Source organism: Falco cherrug, chromosome 7 (genome assembly GCF_023634085.1).
Source record: "Falco cherrug isolate bFalChe1 chromosome 7, bFalChe1.pri, whole genome shotgun sequence".
NCBI lineage: Eukaryota > Metazoa > Chordata > Aves > Falconiformes > Falconidae > Falco > Falco cherrug.
The window spans coordinates 18,413,663-18,434,073 of record NC_073703.1 but is presented as its reverse complement, the minus strand read 5'-3'; the positions used below and the strand labels follow the sequence as shown (position 1 = coordinate 18,434,073).

At 37.6% G+C, this 20,411-nt stretch overlaps 1 long non-coding RNA gene across 1 annotated transcript in view; it reads right to left on the bottom strand.

The window, feature by feature from the left end:
* Nucleotides 1–971: 971 nt before the first annotated feature.
* LOC114014886 (uncharacterized) overlaps nt 972–20,411 on the bottom strand; it is a 33,960-nt gene continuing 14,520 nt past the window's right edge. Inside the window, exon 3 of the long non-coding RNA XR_003558580.2 lies at nt 972–19,845. This is a non-coding gene — a long non-coding RNA (uncharacterized LOC114014886). The remainder of the gene's footprint in view (nt 19,846–20,411) is intronic.

Genomic DNA, 20,411 nt, shown 5'->3' with positions numbered 1-20,411 from the left:
TAACGCTTTAAAACAGAAAGTGGCTTTAAACCGCGTGGGAAGTGCTCTGGGTGCTTGTCCTGTCTAAGCCAACCTTTTTTGGAATTAACTAAGAATAAGTTTTTTTTAAAAAGTTTAAAAGCAAACGGATGTTTCATCGCTCTCGTGGTACCTTGCTACTTACAGAGAAGTGAGGGGTCACAGGAGGTCTACAATAGCTTAATAAAATTAATCTAAAATTATACTGCCTTCAAAGGGGACTTAAAAAAAAAAAAACAAATCAGTGGGAGAGAAAACGTGATTGAAATAAACACCCAACCGTATTCCCATGGATATGGGAATATCACCACGGGGAGTGCAGGGCCAGGCACGCTGCTGCTGTGCCGCTTCCCTAGAAGAAAACTCACTCAGAGGGTGTAGATTACGAAGAATCATGTCACTGAGATTCTAGAAAGGACTTATTTTCAGCAAGGAAAACAATACCAAGTTTTAAGTTTCCTATGTAAACTACATGCCCTTCGCTACACATTTTGATGCTCGATTGCATCATGCAGCTCAGTGTGGACAGTTTGGAAATATCCCGAGGATAAGTGTTACTGCTGCCAGCAACTGGGGCAAAGCAGCTTTCACCTAAAAGGCATCTCACACCGAAAGATGTTGGATAGATGGGTGGAACGGAGTTAATTCGTAGTGAGGATCAAGCATGAGGATCACCACCGTTAGCCTGGCTTCCTAGGGAAACCACTTGCAGGCGGCCACACCGCATTCACGTGGACGGATGCGTTTCCTTAATAACTCATAAACTAATCTGCTAATTTCAGCCAAGGAAAATGGGGGGATCACATTTGCACACATTTAATGGAAACAGGGATTAAAGCGGGGAGGGGAAGAGACAGTTGGTGCACCTACTGAAGAAAAGCCTACTTGAGGGCAATCCTTGCCCGCGACCAAGGCACCTGAGCCAGGATGCAAGGCCAGGGAGGGCAGCCTTGGGTAGCTTCCCTTCTGGCAGAACCATTTCTGGTATTCTGCCTGCCACCAGAGCGGGAACAGGAACCAGCAATCTGTTTTACACAGAGCTTTTTGAACATTTCCCCATCTCCAAAGTTTCACAGGAGCTGGGAAATAATTGCTTTAATGTAATCAAACCACATATAATCCACAGATAATGTTTTCCATTCTAAAATTGCTTGAAAGAACGTAAGTGAGGTCTGACAGTAGCCATTCACCAGCCGGTCCCGGCTGGGCCTCTCGTGCATGAGGTTCCCACTGAGCACTAATTCCCTCCTCAGCACCGAAGGGAACAAGTTCTGTCCCTCACACAACTAATGGACCGTCAGATGATGTGTTCTGGGGAACTAAAGGATGACAGAGAAGACCAAATTTACAGAGGAAAATCACAGCTTTGAAGAATAGTAGCAACTCTTTATACCAAGCACATACAGAACTACACTTTAAACCACACTGAAAAAAGTTGCATTTCTTAAACCAGTGGAGCAATAATATGTTGGGTTTATACTGTTATTTGTCATTCGTCTAGGGGTTTTTTAAGGCTTTAGGAAAAAAAACAATCTTAAAGTTTAAGTTCTGTTTTTAAGGCTTATGCAGCCTCATCTTAGGTGGACTCTCACATAAAGAAAACTGTGGAATATTCAAATATTTCCCTCATATATTATCATAATTATTTTGTCCAACAATATCTGCAGAGCACATCAGATTAATTTTCATTTGGGAATACAGTTGTGGGCAGTCTCCTTGTCATATGTATTTCTAGTTTAATTCTTAAGTAATATAAATATTTTTGTTAGAAATAAGGGACAGTCTTGCAAGTGCTCTGACTACCTTTAATCTTCTTTTTATATGAATCATTTGGGATTTTGCTCCACAAAATACATCTTGCCCCCCATAATTTGCTCTTACATGGCTCTTAACACAGTAAAATCTGCAGGAGTTGACTCAATTATTGGAGATACTTCATTATCTAGAAAGTCCTCGTTATCTGCCTCAGAGTGGACAAAACCACTTTCAGAAATACTAATGTGGTAGGATTACTGTGTATAGCGTAACACAATTTTGACCATAAAGTGTTTCCATGACAGATACGCAAATATTCAAGGCCAGATGACTTCAACAATGGTACCAATGCTTTTGATGAACTAGTTTGCACTACCTCATCTGATCCCCTCTTTTATCATACATAGATGAGACATTTTACGCATTCACATGGTTTTGACATTGTCATATGCAGATACTCATTGGAACTACATAGTTTCCAGATGCTGCAGAATAATACAGCATCATAGTCCAGAAGGCATCCAACAGGAATTTTATGAGTTTTCACTCAAACAAGAAACTAACGTAAAAAATTATGCATGTCATATCATGTAGTACATAGTCCCAAGCAGGTCTCAAGTCTAGAGCTAAAGTATACTCCAAAGAAACTGAATTTTTCGAGTTTTAGTTTTACCTTCCTTTTTTGGGGAAGGGTTTACTTTATAAACAGTGTATTTATGATTTCAGTTCTTCTGTGCTTAGACAGCACTAGTTATAATTTCCAGAGCCATCATAAATCACAGGTAACCCTACCCTAGCTGCAGGTCCTAGAGAGCTGCCATGTGTCAGACAGAGGCTTCTGAATGAAATATGACCTTTAATCAAGTTTCAACAGCTTACAAGAACAGAGAACTGAAGAAAGGCCATGCTGCTCAGACCAAAGGTCCACCTATAGCCCAGTGGCCTATCTCCAAAATAACAACCCACTGTAGCGTTTATTCTTTTCAGTTTAATCTCTTGTATGTTCTCAATGCAGTGACTATTCAGTGGGGTTCTGAGAGCAGAGATGGGTTTGGCCCTGTACCCGTTCCTGGCATTGCATTGTTTTTTCCAAAGTAATGAGAAAGAACAAGCATTAGCCAGTACAGGACACTCAGGGAAGGATGCAAGAACCACGTACAAGCCAAGTCACCCTTTATCTGGCACAATCCCCCTTCTGTGAATAAGAAAATCAAGAATTTCTCATGCAAGAAGTTGCATTTGATTGTTGTTCTCAATGGCTATTGAGAGCTTATCCTTTCTGAATTTATTTTGTTCATATTGAACTATTTTAACTACTCAGCAGCTGTACGCATAAGAGATTATAAAAGAAGAGTCAGCAAGTAATGAAACTTTAATACTATCAATGGGTCAAACATATCCCACAAGGGCAACTCTTTGAAAGTCAGTAAAGGAGATCCAGGTCTTGAAGGGAAGACTTGTATTTGTTCTCCATCAAATACAAGACAAATATATTGCCACTGAAAGCTCTAAGGGCCAAGTTTGATTTCTGGTAAAATCTGAGATTTTAGTCATTCATTTTACATTCCCTACATCACCTTATCTCCAGTTCTAAAATTAAGGTTTTACAATATGGAACATCCTGTGATTAGCCCAGGGTTTCATGGTTAGTTTGCTACGATGTGCAAGCTGTTGTCTCTTGGTTGGTGGGCAGACCAAGCAGAGTGATTAAAGGTCAGTCCCTCTCTGCACTGGCCTTTGTAGGACTCAGGGTCTTCTACCCAGATTCTTATTTTCATTAAACCTACAGGGATTTAGTATGTTTGAGTCAAGTACCCTCTTAAATTGGATTAAAATTGGAAAATACATTTTAAAGTTACTGGAAAGACAGACAAGCAGACAAACTGGTAGTGCAATCACATAAACGTTATCTTCCATAAAGAAAAAACAGAGTAAAAGCAGCTATACAAGGTACTTGCCATAATACTGTTCTGGTTGAAATCGATGGCTGTGAAGATACTGGCTTCAAAGGAGGACGAAAGGATAACCCGTCTAGTGTCCCTTCAGTAATATTTCCAGCACAAACATCACAGCTTGTCAAATTCATATTACATGTGGAAATTTTTCATTAAGTTCCCTAAGAAAAATGGTTATTTCAAAGTCAAGAGCTTTTTCTTTCTAACATTGTTTTGTATTAATCCCCTCTTTTTCGAACTGCACAAAAAATTCAAATTAGTTGTATAGCTCAAGGCAGTTCTAAAGTTTACATTCATTGTTGATGGTGATTGAAGTGATGGTTATTAGAGACCTGAGCAGCTGCATTGCCATCAGGGTCCTGGCTCAGAACTGCAAATTGAGGGGTTGCTCAACCCAAGCTGAAGTTCAGAACATACTTTTATCTCTGGGAGGTAAGAATTATGGTACAGTTTGCAAATTTTTTTTCAATGTCAGACTCAGTTTAAGGTTTTTGAAAGGCTACTGTTGCATAAATAAGTTTGAGTACTGCCTTCCACTTCATAGCTTTAAATATTACAATCCCTGTTCTTACTTTTAATGTTGAGGAAAATATTTTAGCAGCACAAACAGAAGACCTTCTGCAGACTCTTGCCATCCTGAACCACCTCAGAGTTTTAGGTTTCTCTTCAGCGGAGCTATGATTGGGCTCTCAACTCTGCTAATAATTGAGTAAGTTTGTATAGGTCAGTTTAATTTCCTTTATCTCAGTTGCCTCACATGTAAAATAAGAGTAGACAATAACATCTCTTAAAGGGTTGCCAGGGAGAACTAAACCATAAGATCTTCAAATGAAACACATAGCAAAAAAAAAAAGGTTTTAGGTAATTTAACATTTAAAACTATAAGTGGGTAATATTTTGCATACTGGTATGACTGTATTTTAATCTTGGATTATAGGATAAATGTACATAGAAAAAAAACCCTAGTTATATACAGGTTACCACTAGGAATATACTACCTTCATGAAAAAAAGGCTAATAATGTTAATCTAAAAAACCCTCATTATTGCTATTTCATACCAAAAAGATTTAAAGAGACACTGTCCTACAACTTCTTCAAATATATTTTCAAACTGTATGAGAAATAAATTTTAAAATTACTGCCTGTAGAAGTATTACTAGAATATATATCCACATGACCTGCATTGCCTAACAGCTGTACAATACCTAAAAAATATCTTAAGATTTATTACCTGTGAAAGCAAGGATTCTGTACATTTTTTTTTGTATGCAGAGACCATAAATTTAACTTCCTTTTTCTATGTAAAATTCCACTCACCCAGTTTCTCTGATCATGTTTTAAAATATGTATTAATTTCAATAGGAAACACTTTCTGTGGTTACACCTTCTACCTGATATTATAGAAACACTGTAAAACATATGTTGCAACTCAATATCAATACAGCCTTTAAACTCTCCTTAAATCCAATAACAAAAGAGGAACTATTAGAATATCAGTTAAGTGAGACCTGCTTGTTGGGGGAGGTGTTGTTTGTTGGGTATCTTTGGATTTACACTGCAGCTGTGTATTTGTATATTGCATTTGTAGTGATTAAACTGGAACAGTAAAATAGCATGAGGTATGCATATCTAAAAATAAAAATGTTTTATTCCATAGTCTGTGAGACAAGGCCATTTCTTGGACAACTCCAAACAAACAGGAAAATATCTTCCTAATAAATTTACAGCTATTTGGGTATTTGTAGCTTATAAATAAAACATTGCAGATGTTTACTATGAGTTATTACTTATTTGCATTTCACATATTCAGAATATATTTTTTCACCTCTCCATTAGAGGGTACACAATACACAGACAGGATGGCAGAGGGCTAAGAGGTCCAGAACTGTAATACTTAGCATAGATGCAAGTCTGGGAAGAAGGCCATAGAATAGCTGAAGCTGAAAAGAGGTGTCCAGCTTTTGCTTTCCATATCAAAGCCTTTATTTTGATTGACAAGAAAATGGTTTTAAGAAGCCTGTAAGAACCTTCCTGAGACAAGAAAAGCTTCCCGTGGGATCACTTTTCAGACTACCAGTTAATGATAAACAGTGATACTTCAGTATGTAAGCAACTCTTAACTGCCGTGACACAAAAGAATACCAGAAATGTTGCTTTTATATCATGATATTCATGATACTGGTCTCATGACCTGCTCGGTGCCACCTTCTTGGTCTGACTTAGCTCTGCTGTATGTATGATAGCTAGTCATCCCCACGTATAACATTTGATGCATTGACCTTCTGAGGTCCCTTCCAAAGTGAACTGTCCTGTGATCTTGTGATCCCTATGATTCTTCGTATTAGTTGGTTTAACATTTCTTTTGAGCTTTCACACCAGCAGAGAAATTGCCCATGAAAATCTGCTATAGGTACATAGAACTTTCTCACAGAGGAGGGAATGATGATGCTTCTGACCTATGGTCAGCTTTAGAAAGGTTAGCAATGAACTATCAGATAGTCTCTCAAATGTAGGGGAAAAAAAATCCAAACAATTTACTTAGCATGCTGTAAAGCCAAATTAAAACTAGGACAGAAAGCTTTTGGGGGAATAGACACATGCTAAATAAAAGTGGCTGCTGCCACTGCCACCCTGCAGGGCCTTACAAGATATCATGGAATGTGTCAATGTGATTTATTTTTATGAATTATTCCTATGGGCATTATGTATGTATTCTGTGAAGATTAAAAGGAGTTGTTTCTTTAGAGATGCTACATTAAGAATCACCATAATGTTATCATTTAATTTTGTAAAATAAATTATTCCACTCACTGAAAATAGATCAGTATAATAGAATAAATTTTATATATATATATATTCCATCATAGAATAATTCACAAGGCTGAATACATTTTTAAAAGCCAATGAAGTTAGAAATGAAACAGATGAGGCAATAAGCAAAAATATTTTCCTCTTTTGAAGCAATATACTCTGAGACCTATTTCCTGTATTGTAGGATTTAATTTTCCTAATGAAATCTGTTAGCCCTTCAGGAACTTAGGAAGCGGTTCCCACTATTACCCACATTTTAAAAAGAGGTTACCAGTCTATTAGTTGCCTGTAGAGGCACTGGTTTCAGAGTGTCTATCATTTCAACCCACACTGAGCAAAACTATGCTTATCTCAAACCCAGTATTTCCAGTAGGGTTTGTACCTTTCTAATAATCCGTATTGAAGGTCACATGGCACTTGATATAGGACTACTATGCAAATTTCTATAATCATTAATTACAATTGAATATTTTTCTGTGCAGTGCAGTACAGAAGCTTCAAGAAGCATACAGCCTATCTGTTTCAGCATCAGGAAGCATTCAATGACTGGCCTGTAGAGTCTGCACTGATTACCTTCTTGCTTCTGACTGTAGCTACCAATTTCCAGCAGAGCACATGTATTTCTAACAGGTGCTGATTTCAGTGTAGACTGCTCCCTATGCTTGTAGTCATTGCTGTCTGGGAAAATTATTGCTGGGTGCAGAACAACTGCCAGAAATCTCTTTTGCTAAACCTTCTAGGACTAAACTTGGCTGTTGACTATGGCTAATACCCACGCTGAAGGGCTCAACTCCAAACTGCGCTCACTTCGTCAGGTACAACCTGAATATGTTTAAAGCTTTAGGCAATATATAAAGTTTCACTCCTGTGCATGAGAGGACATGAAAATAATCCATGCTTCCACTTTATACATAAAGCAAATATCTACTCCTAAATAAAAAATCTCTCATGACTGATTTTGAAGATTAATAGTTCATTTAATTTTGTAAATTAGTGTAAGTAGACAATGATTGTCTTCTTTTCGTATTGGTTTTTTTCCCTTCCTGTCTTGTAGTGTGTTATGATTAGGGGAGACTCTTGCTTCTTAGAATTATTGTGCCTTCATCATTAAATGCAAATTTTTGTGGCAGACCACTTATGCATGAGAATGTAACTGCACTTGTGCATTAGTTATGTACATACATAACTACATACATATATATGTTAACTATAGCACAAGGTACTTAAAAAGACATATTAGAAAATAATTGTTTGAAATATTATTTATTAGATCAAAATTTGTGTTTAACACATCCAAGGTACTTACTTGAGTACAGGGTCTCTTTCATATAGATTTAGTTCTAATTAAATGAGCTTCCTATAAAAATCCATGGACAGAAAAGCAAGAGAAATGCAGAAAATTGATTCTGTCACATTCTGGAGTAGTTATAAGGCAATTTATCACTTATGAAGGGACTTAAAAGCTCATGAGCATTTGGGGCACCACATATCAGAAAGGAAATCAAGTTCATAAATGACTCGCCAAACGTTACAGGAGAAGAATGATCCAGGGTATGTTAGAGAATTGTGATATATGTCCAAAGGCTGTTGCAGAGTAACAAAGAATCTGGGGAATGAGAAGCATGTGTACCATTCTCCTGTATTCTCTATGTGTGTATTCTTTTTATGTTGCTAATTGTACAAAAAGACACAGGCTTAAAAATCAGTCATATAAACCTGTGTGCTCTGCATCAGGACCCTGAGCACAGTAACAACCTCTCTGTAATTAATCTGACCAGCCTCACCTGAGGTCTCCCCACACCTTTGAACAGGGATTCTTATTTAAGCTCAGGCTGGGCATTTCAATCCTTTCCTAAAATATGTCTTAGATGGCCTGCTGCTGGCTCTGTTCCTGAAGTGCTGTAGTGTGTCTCTTAATGGATGTGGGACCCTGTCTTGCCTGATGATCACTGGACCACTAACAAGACCTGTTCCTGTTGCTATCCTGCTTTGCTTGCCTGTCTCTGGTGCTGTGGAACTGTATGCTGCTGGTAAGGTCCTTGCCCAGTCTGCACTGTAAACACCCCTTAGCTGCCAGCTCAGCTTTCCTTAGGGAGCAACCTGCTCTTGCTGTTCCCTGCCATAGTGTTTAAGCTGCATGCCTAAAAAGAGACACTGGGAAAAGAATTCCTGTATTGCTAGAAATGCGGAAAGCTTGTCGTTCAGTAAACCCTTCCCTCCTTTTATGATGGAAGAGTATGCTGCAGCTGGACTGATGGTCACTGTCTGGCCTTGCTGTTAGCACCCCATTCCTCAGAACCTCAGGTAGCTTTGGAGTCTACACAGACCAGTGCAGGATTACACAGTATATGATACCACTCAGGTAACTGCTGTTGTAATAGTGAGAGATGACTTTTATATGAGACAACAGTTATAATAAACACACATGTTTATTTTATAATACATTAGAATATAAGCAATGGGACAATTACTGGGAAACAATTACTGCAAAAAAACGTGTTTCATGATTAAGACCTGCCTTGGCCATTAAGTCTTGACCATTACATTCCCATTCTGTTGTGAGAGAACAGAACAAACATTGTGGGTTTTTTAGAAAACAAAGCTCTCTGTATTATCTGTCAGATATTTTTAAGCAGGATGGTGGCATGCCTTGTCCATTCATTGTGCAATTTCAACTTCTAAAACATTTTAAAGAGTTTAATACTAATTAAAACTTTTTGTCCATACACAGTCTCATGGAGTTATTTATGAGTGAGGTGTTAGGAATGAGTCATAATTTTGAGATGCCATTTTTCTATAGTATATTAAATGCAAGAATATGTCAAACATGTTGTCACTGAGGTTTATTGTTAAGTCTGCAGATAGCATTTTATTCAAAACAATGTTTGCTGTATCTCATATAGCTTGAAGTCTACATGAGCTTCTTTACTGCAGTCAAAGGAGAAAAGAATTCTTTCTCTGCCATGAGCAGTAGTAGTGTCAGAGATCAACTATGCTACAAACTAGCAGTGCTCATTTGCAACTATACATTGAGCAGTTGTGGAGTTTCTTTGCCACTATATCTTTACCCCTAATGCAAGACTGATGAATAATGATGGCTACATAGCTGGCCCTTCTCTAGTGGCCCCAGTCTCAGCCTCTCATTCACTGTACATTAAAGCAGCTACATTCTCTTCCATGGGCTAAAAGGTTTAGATGTCTACCTGAATTTGTAGCCTATTCCAGGTAGGTATGCTTTGCATTAGGCAAACAAGTGCTTTATCTCACATATGCATGGTTATGTATAGAATTTGTCACTTACTGAAGTGTTACTGGGGAAAAAAATCACAGCTGCTAAGACAGGCATGGAAATGCGACTAATCTATGTCGGGTTTCAGTTACCTTAGTCCATAAGACTCTGTGAGGCTTTGTGCATCATGAAGACCCTACTGTATAATTCAAACTCTTTCATCTAGAGAACGGCCTAAATAAGCAGTACAAGAACACAAGTAGCCTCTAATTCGTGTAAGTGGAGGCATTCCTTTAGTTTTGATCTTCATGCTCTGAAGTATGCAGGGTTTGTGCAAGTGGTGATAAAACCACTAGTTGTTTTTCAGGGTTAATTTGAAATTACATACTACCCAGATCACACTGAAACACCACTAAAGTCTGTCTGTGAATATTATTGACAACTGCAAACCAGCTACAATCTTTTCACACACCCTTCTGCAGGCCTCCCCAGTTGTGGTTTATGAGAATCAATATAATTTGTGCTTTCTAGAAAAGAGGACTTGAGGACTTGATTCTACATGTGGTGTGTATTTGTCTAAGCTATAAAAATACTATGGAAGGAGAGGCCCAAGGCTAAAATAGCAGGTGTTTTTCAAGCTAGAACTGAAATCAATTGGCAGCACTGCATGGGGGGAACCTTGCGCAGTATCTTCCTGAACTCTGTTTGACTTAAGCAAGTGTTGGCAATCCTTATTTTCATGAAGTTAAGTTTATCTATTTTTTTCAAGAAGTTATAAAAAATATCATTTTTAATCAGGCCTTTTCATGTTAAAAAAAAAAAAATTACCTGGGCTTCCCGACAGTTAGAAAAATCTGATCTTTTTTGGGATACAAGGAAGAGTTAATGTGAAATTGCAGATCTTTTCTAAGTGTTTTGAGCAGTGGCTTTATGATTGCAAAGTCAGTCATTTTTTTTTCATGGCTCACTTTTCAGTATCAGAACTATGGGTGGCATCAGATTTCTAGGTTTTGCACCATTTAAACCTGGCAGCTGTTTAATTTACCTTTGTTGCATAATAAAACCTTCTTGGAATAAAAAGGGACAATTTCAGTAAGACTAGTCAGAGCAGGATCACTAGATGCTACTTTAGCTGCATCACACAGTTGTTCTTAGCATTTCACTGGGTACAGGTAACAATTTCAAAGGCAGATTCTCTAGGTTTCTGAATTCTTTATGCTCCTCAGCCAGTAAAGAAAGACTAGAAACAAGGTTGACAGCCAAGCAGAAAATGAGCGAAACAGGATGCAACAGCTCACCACCTATAACTGCTGATCTTAATGGGGAAGTGACTACAGCACCCTAGGGTAGGGTTGGTGAAGGTGACCCTAGTACTCTGGGTCACTGCTAAGTAGGAAGGATATAGCATTCCCCAGGTTGCTGACATCTGCTATAGCCAAAGCAGAACTACAACAACAGATACTTTGTAGTACTCTTTCAGTTCCTCTTGCCTCCCTACCTAGCAGAAATTTGCTACAGCAAAGAATTACATACCCATTTTAACAAGATTTCTTGCAGTAAGGAGTGCCTTTGTCCTGGCCGCAGAGAAGGTTACTGTCTAGGCTGATTACTGTCTTTCATGTTACTCTTCATCAGTTGTTGATTTACTATAGGCACTGCTAAGCAGTGCTCAGGTTGGTCAGCATGAAGATTCTTCTTGTAATCATGACTGAGGGTTTACCCCATCATTTTTCACCCATGTTTGTCATTGTGGAGGCAGATTGTATTTTCGGGTGCTGTTAAGCAATTACATTTCAAAAGGATCAGGAATGTATCTTGCCTTTTTTTAAGCAGGACAAACCTGATTCTTCTCAGTGGTGCTCAGTGACAGGATAATAGGCAACAAGCACAAACTGAAACATGTTAAATTTCATCTAAATGCAAGAAAACACTGTGAAGGTGGCTGGATGCTGGAATATGTTGCTGAGAGTGATTGTGGAGCCTCCATTCTGGGAGGCAAGGCCCTGAGCAACCTGCTCTAGCTGACCCTGCTTGAGCAGGGGCACTGTACTAAACTTAAGTGTCTTCCAACCTCAACTACTCTGTGATTCTGTAATTAGACCACCTTCTTTAATGCAGCCATCACATGATTTATGTCTTTTACTTTGAGATTGGATAACTGTAATTGATTCAACAGGGCAAGGCCCCATGACCACTGAGAGTATGAAGCTGTTAGATATTCATAGCCTAAGGGTGAAAATGAGCTACATAAAATCAAACAAATTGCATTAGTGCTTCATATCTATCCTGACTTGGGTGTGCTTGAGAAGGAATCTAAAAGAGTTGGGCTGATGAGATGTTACCGTCCTGGAATTGCCCTAAATGAGAGACCACATCTCTCCTCTTCTGTTCTGCACAGTGAGCCAGAGAGGTAACAGGGCTAGCTGCCTTGCCACTGGCAGAACTGTCTGCCAGCATCTCTCCCCATGGGCATGCTTTCCCCTCTGGTCTTCAATAGGCAGCTGTTGGTAAGTCAAGCTAGTTTATAAAGCTGCAGGAGCTTCACAGGAGGTATTGCTGAGAAGATTCTCTTTGGAGTTAGCAAGGTGCTTTTACTCTTTCAAATGTTTTGAGGACAAGCACTATCTGCTGCTTGCTGCACAGCTTTTGTAGGCATTACTGGTTTACAAAAGGGTATGAGGAAGATCACAAGCATTCTGGTTGAAAACATCCTTTGTCTTTGCACATTCCAAATAAACACAGTTTAAAATTCAGCTTCCTTAGACTCTTTTCTTCTTCTAGATGTTAGAGATTGTGTCATTCAGTTGTGCTGGAATATTTCCCCCCCCATTTCAAAAGCTACCCATACAGAGATGTTTGGCTTCCCTTCAAATGGAACAGTATAAAAAAAAACCAAAACTGCTGAGCACAGGGGTTAGCAACAGTTGCCCTTTGAAGTGATTGATACTTGAAAATTACTAGGGGACTGATACATATATATATGCATACACACACACACTTGTGAAAATGGAACAAAAGGTACAGCAGAGAGGCCATGATGAAAATCAGGTTTGTATTATGACCAGTTGGACTCATGAAATGCGATCAGATTATTAGCAATAAAACTTGCACAGATTATGGAGTTAAACTTATCTGCACAGAGAAGCCTCTGTTGTACTGGCTTGGAGGAATGCGTTTGTTTAACAAAGAATTTGCAAGAAAAAAATAGTTCACTTAAAAAGTTAGATGCAGAAGACTAGAGATTTTGATGTTATGCTTCCAAATGTGAGCAGAATGTGTTGGGGTTTTTTAAGTGTGCTTTTCAAGCTCCTTTCAGTGGATAGCAGTTCTAAAAAAAAAATCAACCCCCCAAAATTTATAAGCAAATAATTGATCAGTAATTTTTAATGTTTTTCCTATGCCATTGGAATTAATTGTATGTATTATCTATTTCAAATGTTACAGCCTTAATAAAAACTGAGTATGTATTTAGCCAGTCCTATTAGTATGAAGTTACATGAGGCATTAATACACCAAGACCCCTCCTTCCCTATACCCCCAGAAAAATGATCCCCTTTCTTATCTTTCCAGTATAGCAAGCTCTTTTATCCATATCTTTTACAAGCTGCTGTTGCCACTATTCCCCTTCATGAGTCTTGACAGCTGACTCAAGTTGATGGCCACACTTCCACTGACTACTTTAGAGTAACTGCCAAACCTGTTTCATACTGTAAGATGGGTGCTGTCTGTAACTCCCCATTTCTGAATTCACTCCTAGTATGTGTATAATTTATATATATGTTATTGTGGAAATGATATATGTGTAAAGTGTGGAAAGGAAAAAAAAAGCTTTTTTTCTTTGCTCTTTTGCTGAAATAGTCAAATCTTCAGGAGTTAATGCAGAACTCCTATGCCTAGTGTGGCTAAAACAGGTGAAAAGGACTGTGTTTTGAAAGCAAACTTTTCTACTACAAAAAAAAAAGGAGGGAAAATGAGTTGAGGATGCTAATCAAACAGTAGAAAAAGTCCCTAAGGAAGTTATGATGGTGTTGAATGTGTGATCCAGGCCAGTTTTTGACTGAGGAAATATAAAACACACAAGGTGTGGGCTCAGAAGCAGAGACTATTGGTAATGGTTATTGTGTTTTGCAGACAATAGGAAGCAGGGTTTTGACTGGCCATCTGGTCTGCACTCTATAGCTACAGCTGTGTTAGCTAGCTTAGAGGAGGAGCTGCAGCTGTGTAATGAATATATACAGCGTAGGAGGGTGTGATATTTATGGCAAAGATAAGAATTGATGAAAAAGTAGCACTGGACATGCTTTAGGTTTAACATGTCATTTCAAATCCTGTTGTCTATGATTCAATGCTGGACATTTCCTTAAAATATTCACAGACCTGAAATAAGATATTCAATTCATAACTTTGCTGTAGTATGTGTGAATACAAATGCTAGAACTTGGTATACAGTTTCCCAGGTCTATTTGTTCTAAGCATAGTTACACAAGCACAGATTTATTTTTTTTCTGCCAAGCAGAATGATCAGAAGTTTTTGGTTTGATAGCTCAGTATCTAAGAATTACAAATGTCTTTTAAATAGCTCAGAACTGTGAATACTTTGAGCACAATTCATTTTATATTATTCATGCTGATGAATCAGACCCAGAATTAGAGATGGTCTGGGCACCTGGGTAGAGCAAAAAATTGTCATCACAAGGCATCTTGACTGATGTAACTTGTTGGTATTTATACTTCAGTAGAACAAATATATACAATTTTTTTTTAATGAGACATACGTATATATACAGCAGAGGTTAAACATATTCTACCTACTGCCCCTTCTACAGAGATGGTGAATAAGTAATTTGAATATAACTTTCTAAAGATACACCTTTCCCTAGAGAACACTATTTAGCTGCCACAGGTAAAACTATTTGCAATGGCCCATATACTGGTAGAGATGTACAAACCTGCCCACCAGTTACTAGCAGACAGGAGCTAACACGCGGTTGCCACAGCACACAGTAGTAGCAAGAAATTAGCCTGTAACTGGGTGGAAAAAGAATTGCCAGCAAGATTTGCTTTCTGCCTTGTAAAAGAAATGTACCTTGGATGGTAGACACTGCCTTGGAAAAAATACTCGGCTAGAAGCCCTTGAATAGGGAATTAGTCACATTCCTGGTTGCTTTTCCTGTGCCCAGGAGAGTTTGTGACAAGCACAGGCAAGTGTGAAAAGCCTTGATAATAAATATAGAGATAACATTCATCTGAAGAGTTGGTGTCCCTGGAGCATGGAGGGCAAGTGTTATTCTCTAGTATTCCTTAAAATACTCAGAGCAAATGGGTATTATTCTGCCTATGAAGACATTTCTCAGAAATCTGGTTCTATAAAGTGTTACTGCCCTAAGAAGTACTACAAGAGACTTAACACCCTGTGCCTTCAAGAAGCATTCATTCTCAGTGAAAAAAAACGGGTCACAGTAAATCCTTAGATACAAGGGTGGATGCAAGTAGCTGGCATTTGTTTCTCATTTGCATTTATCTTATTTCATTGCAAATTTTAATTCATCTCTTCCAAATGAATATGGAACATTTCATTTGCTGATCTTTTGCATTAATGTGGTCAATATAATTGGAGCTGAAGTGAGCTGTTTGCCAGATTTTCTAACTGCTGCCAAGAAAAACTTGGGTGTCATTTTAGAAAAATCCATGGGTGGAGGAGGAGGAGATCATGACCATCTGTCTATGCATCAAAGGCTAAATCATTATAGGGGAAAAATAACTTCTCTGTTGTGTTTGCCAGCCATGTTCCCCTTTAAAGTAAGTTCAGTTAGTAACTTTTGAAGATAAACATTTTCAAAATTGTCCTGTGGGCTCAAACATTTCTTGGAAGGAAGTTGGGGAAAAATTTAAAGGTCAAAAATGTAATTTTGGAAGTGAATGAGGTAGCAGGAGGATAACATTAGAGAAAAATTATACAGTCTCCTTGGAATCTTCCCAAATGCTGTTGCATCCCTTTCAGTTCCAGGATCTAACAAGTATATAGAAAAGGCAGCAGAGTCTCTTACTTGTCCTGCAAAGTATATGCATGCCATGCCCTGTAGCATTTACAGACTTCTTGACTTAACATTTAACAAAGGGACAACAGACTAACAGCATTTGAGAGAAGTTACAGTAAATATGCACCTGGACCTACCTGAGTCTTAGAACTTCTGTTGTCAGTCAAGATAATAGTCTGCAAAGTAAACATTCTGCAAAAAAAATTCCATAGAGGAGAGGTGTATTACCTGTAATATAGCTAACACTTCGCTCTTTTTATTTGGTTGCTTTTTTATTTAATGCACTGCAAAATTAAAATCTTGGCATCATGTTGAAATCCATCATAAGGAGCTAAACTATGAATGTCTTTGAAAAGCCATCAGTCCTTCAAACCAGCAGTCACTTGCAGGAGTGCTGTGGGCTCCTTTATTGTTAGTCACTGTGACATAAAGGTCTCTATGATGAGAGTGAAATGACAGCAAATTGATAATGGCAGTAACCATGGGAGTTCTGTTTAGACTGCCACTTCCAGCATTGCTACTGTTCTAGTTGAGTCCGCTACAGTAACTGCTTTAGTTCAGATAAGTTCTGCCTTCTAGCATATATTCTCATAAAAATTTTTGCATTTTGTAGGGTATGACATCTAAGTCCAGACATTGTTGGTTAAAATATTGCTTTGGCTTCTTTAAGCAGGAATTCTTCATAGTGTCAGTCTTCAAAGGGAAGATTTACAGTTCTTATCAGAAGCATGGGATTTCTCTTTGTATTGAGGTTCTGAATTCTCTCTTCCTTTGAAGATAAGAAACCCCTGCTATCACAGACTTTATCTGAATACGAATGGTTCCCTGGATTTGATAAAATGTTTAGGACTACTAGGATCAAATCTTAAATATGTGCACATTGAGAGTTCAAAAGGTGAATTAATTTCACCTTTGTATGCTTGCTATTCTTGACTCCTGTCTTTCCTGACAATACATAGTAAAATTTAAAAATGTAATTTAGGATATTTATGGCTTTTTAGAGCTATACTTCATGTTCTGCTCCAACATTTTAAAATAATAAAAAAACATTACAGGCAGATCAGGGTGTGACTTTTGGGAAAATAATCTGTTGCTCATTTTTAATAAATGCAAAACCAAGCACAAGTGAATTTTCTGTGCAACCAAATGTCAGTAACGTGTTTCACATACTTGAAATGGAGCAAACACAATTTTAACTTGCATTACACCAAACAGTGGGCCACAGCGTTTGACCACATCTGGAATCTCTGAAGAGATATATATATGTGTATTACAAATTTTTTTCTAACAGTAACTACAAAGTATTACCTTAGCCCCAGGTAATAAAATGCCAGAATAAAAATAAATGGAAAAATATAACTAACTAAAATTTTCAAGAGTTATTGACAATTCAGACAAATTATCCTTCTATATTACCAAGGTTGAATGCTATCTTGAAAACGCAAATTCTGCACGTTCTCTATAAAAACAAAATTTGTTCACTGCAGTGATATGGCTGAGTTTGCTAAATGTTCATTTGCATCAGGCTTCTTGCTTGAATTGTATGTTGATCACCTTTTTAAGCTTTTCGTCTTTAATTTTAAGTTAACAGTGCAACAGGATTTGTGTATTTAAAAAAAATAATCAACAGTTAAGAGTAAAACCTAGTAACTAAGCACTCCTGTAACACTTGCAGAAACCTGATGGTAAAGAATGAATTTGTTTCATTATAATGAAAAGTGTGTGTGTGTATATATATATATATATACACACAGACACACACAGTTTCAGAACATTCTCCTAAGTTGTTTTTTTTTTTAAAAACAGACAAGAGTAGATACCTTTCTGCCCTGCCGTTGTGTCACAGTGTACATGGTCAACAAATAGTTGACCATGAATAGTACAATTTACTGTCTGAGCTGAATAATAGGATATCCTGTAAGGCAGGAGTGTTAGAAATCGGCATGGAGGATTGAATTGGAAAATTGCCAGAAGTTCAAGGGCCACATCTATTTTGCATAAAATGGAGCAGATGGTAGCTGACTTAATCTTTGATACCATGGTACAGTCCACCGAGATTATAAATCCCAGCATGAAACACTGCATTTCTTTCTTGCATTGAGCAGGTGATAAAGGAAGATACAATGTATCTCGTAGATACTTTGCAACACCTACTTTGAAAACAGGCTCTATGCTGTATTACTGTTTCTCGTCTAGATTTTTCTAGCAGGAGTTCTATTTTTAGCACTACAAATAATAGCATACAGTTGATTAGTAACTGCAATTAATTGGCAGTTTCTTGGCCACGTTATTGGAGCTTTGCCTATGCTGGCCTAGAGATTTATCTCAGGAAGCCTTTTTGCTGTGTTACACAAGCATTTATAACTATTCCTTTGTTATATTTGATCTATCTGATGCCATTCACAGACATAATTAGATTCAACCAATAGATCAAATGCTGAGAGTCAGTATTTGAAATTCTTACACTGCTCAAAAAGCTTGTGGGACATTAACATATTATGAAGGAGAGGATGTCTTAGATTGTCCCTGAGGACCACTATCTAATAGCTATTTAACATGCCACAAATGGTTAAGACTGTCAGCTATTTTGGTTGAAAGTGTAAGAAATTTACAACCTAATTCAGCAAATCTTAAATTTAACAGTAGGTCCTCACATATTAAGCAAAGCAAGTAAACATGTGAAATAAATACTTTAAATAGAAATCTTAATGTGTACATCAAAATTCCAGGAAATCCACACCATCTACATATGCAGACTATGGAAGTATATGACATAAAAATGTGTTATGGGTAGTACTGAATCTGTCACTACTTGTAGATGTCTCTGTGCTGCACCATATCAAATTAATGCTGAGTATGATTTGTGATGTAATAGAAAGGATTTTGACTGGTTTTAGTTCCATTGCTGAAGTTCAGGTACAAAATACTAATCTGAAAATAATGGTATTCCAGATGGAAGAAGGCTGATCTCTGAAGTCAAAAGAAGTGAAATATAGAGTAATTTTGTCAGCTGTCCACAACTTGTTCACACAGTGCAAAATCCATTGGATATCTGATAACAAAAATTGTGTTCTTTTGTGCTTTGGCAATACTTACACATTTTCTGTCACAAGATTTAAAATATAGGTGCCAGAATACTCCTAAACTTCTGGAATATCCAACTACTATACTGTACTATATTTGGGCATATTTTACTTTCATGTACTTTGTAGATCCCTACAAAGGCACGTATGGGCTGTGACAGATTTTTGGTGTAACTACTTTGTAAGAAAATAGTTCAAATCTGATAACTGATCTGTTAGTAGAAAGGTGACCTAGAAAGTACTTAGAATGTGTAACTGCTAGTGCTTCTATATCTGTTTCCTTTAAAAAAGGAAAATGGACAACGTTTTGTCATCCAAAGTTAAAACCAGTATTATTCAACACTTGTGAAGCCCAGCCTTAGCCTGTCTGCTTTGCTCTGATCTGACTGCACAGAGCAAACAGAAATCTGGGTGGCTTAAAAAAAAAAAAAAAGTAGAGAGTTCACTGGCATTTCTGAATGTCTTTCAGTTGCTGCTCCCCTTCTCCCATTTAGGTGCTGCTGAACAGCGGACATAACTTTGTAGCTCTGTATTGCTTGTCAGAATCTCTGGCTAAACCCTTAAAACTGAGAGCTGAGGGAAGCTCAGTTACATCCTTTGCTGGAGCCTGCTTGGGGCTGTAGCTCTCACTGTTAGTACTATCCCGTTTGTCATGAATAGTTCCAATCTCATGACGTGGTAAAGCTACAGAGCCAAAGAGTTGTATCCATTGCTTCAACTGGAATAGCATTAGAGCTGCTATTATTCATGCCAGGGTCTGACTCAGTGTGAAACCTAAGGGGCATCGCTGCAGACTAAGGGGTAGTTACTAAGGTTTACCACTTCTGATGAGAACTGCCCTGAGCCTATATAAGCAGGAATATTTCAGTTTTATAGATGGGAGAAGCAGAGAGAGATCAATTTCTTTCTTTCGATATTACAGACAGTTTAGCATTGAGGAATTTCAGCTCTTCTCCTAAAAGAAACACAAAAAATCAAGGGGAAAACCATTTAGAAACGATTGCAACTGCAATTTTCTCTCCCTTTAAGAATTGTTTCCAAGCAATGGCTTCCTCTCGCAGCTTTTAATACTTAATTAGTCATTTTCATCAGCATGGAGTTGTTCTAATATGTTACTTCTAAGTTCTGATTATGAAATACGATGGAATTCTAAATATTTAACGTGAATAGGATTATTAGCAATGTGCCCTTGTTGCATGCTGCATTGCTATCCTCTCTAGTATTATAAAATATACAGTGTACCTGTAGCAAAAAGACCTTAGTAGAGTATACAGATGGAATTGAATTCCTAAAGCAGTCTTAGGTCTGCAAGTGTTATTCTCAAGATCTCAATACAGCCTTTTTAGATTATTATACATGAACAACAGAGAAAAAAAACCTTTCTCCATCTTTTTAATACAGTAAGTCCACGTATTATTCAAAGATATACTGGTACAAAATTACCAGTTTGATTACACTCTAGAATTGAAAAGACCATTAAGTTTTGGTTGGTGTTCATCAACATAAAGTTTATTATTTAAT